The 485-nt window shown below is 60.8% G+C and overlaps 1 long non-coding RNA gene across 1 annotated transcript in view; it reads right to left on the bottom strand.

The window, feature by feature from the left end:
* Positions 1 to 485, bottom strand: part of LOC108448455 — a 168,656-nt gene that overhangs the window by 27,432 nt on the left and 140,739 nt on the right. The window contains exon 5 of the long non-coding RNA XR_001864343.1: positions 158 to 268. This is a non-coding gene — a long non-coding RNA (uncharacterized LOC108448455). The remainder of the gene's footprint in view (positions 1 to 157; positions 269 to 485) is intronic.

Genomic DNA, 485 nt, shown 5'->3' with positions numbered 1-485 from the left:
GAGGGGAACAAACGCTGGGAAAGCGCTGGAGTGAACCCCCAGCAGCGACGTGTGGCAAACAGCTCATTCTCCTTCCCTCCCAGCCTTCCCCCGAGGAAAAATCCCGGTTTTATGACAGCAGGCAGCAAAGCGGCGCTGGAAAAGGGAATTTACTCACCTCGTCATAAGCCGGCCGGAGGGGAAGGCTGCATTCTCCTGGAAAGGGGCTGGAAAAGGCGGAAAGTCGGGAATTAGGAGCTGCCGGCTGGCCCTGAGCGGTGGCTCCGTGCTGTGGGGATGAAAAGAGCAGAAAGTCTTCATCACTGACCACAGGCACGGCGCTGCTCACGCCCCTCGCGCGGCACCAGCCAGTAGCGCACAGAAGTGGGGATACGGGAGAAGGAGAGGAGAGCGGGATACCGGGATTGCTCCGCTCCGCCGGCACCGGAGAGGGGGGGGGAAAGGGGGAAAAGGGGGCGAAAAGGGAAAGGGAAAGAAAAAACGGG

The sequence above is a fragment of the Corvus brachyrhynchos genome, unplaced genomic scaffold (genome assembly GCF_000691975.1).
Source record: "Corvus brachyrhynchos isolate BGI_N302 unplaced genomic scaffold, ASM69197v1 scaffold365, whole genome shotgun sequence".
Taxonomy (NCBI): Eukaryota; Metazoa; Chordata; class Aves; order Passeriformes; family Corvidae; genus Corvus; species Corvus brachyrhynchos.
This window is presented reverse-complemented; position numbering and strand designations above follow the sequence as displayed.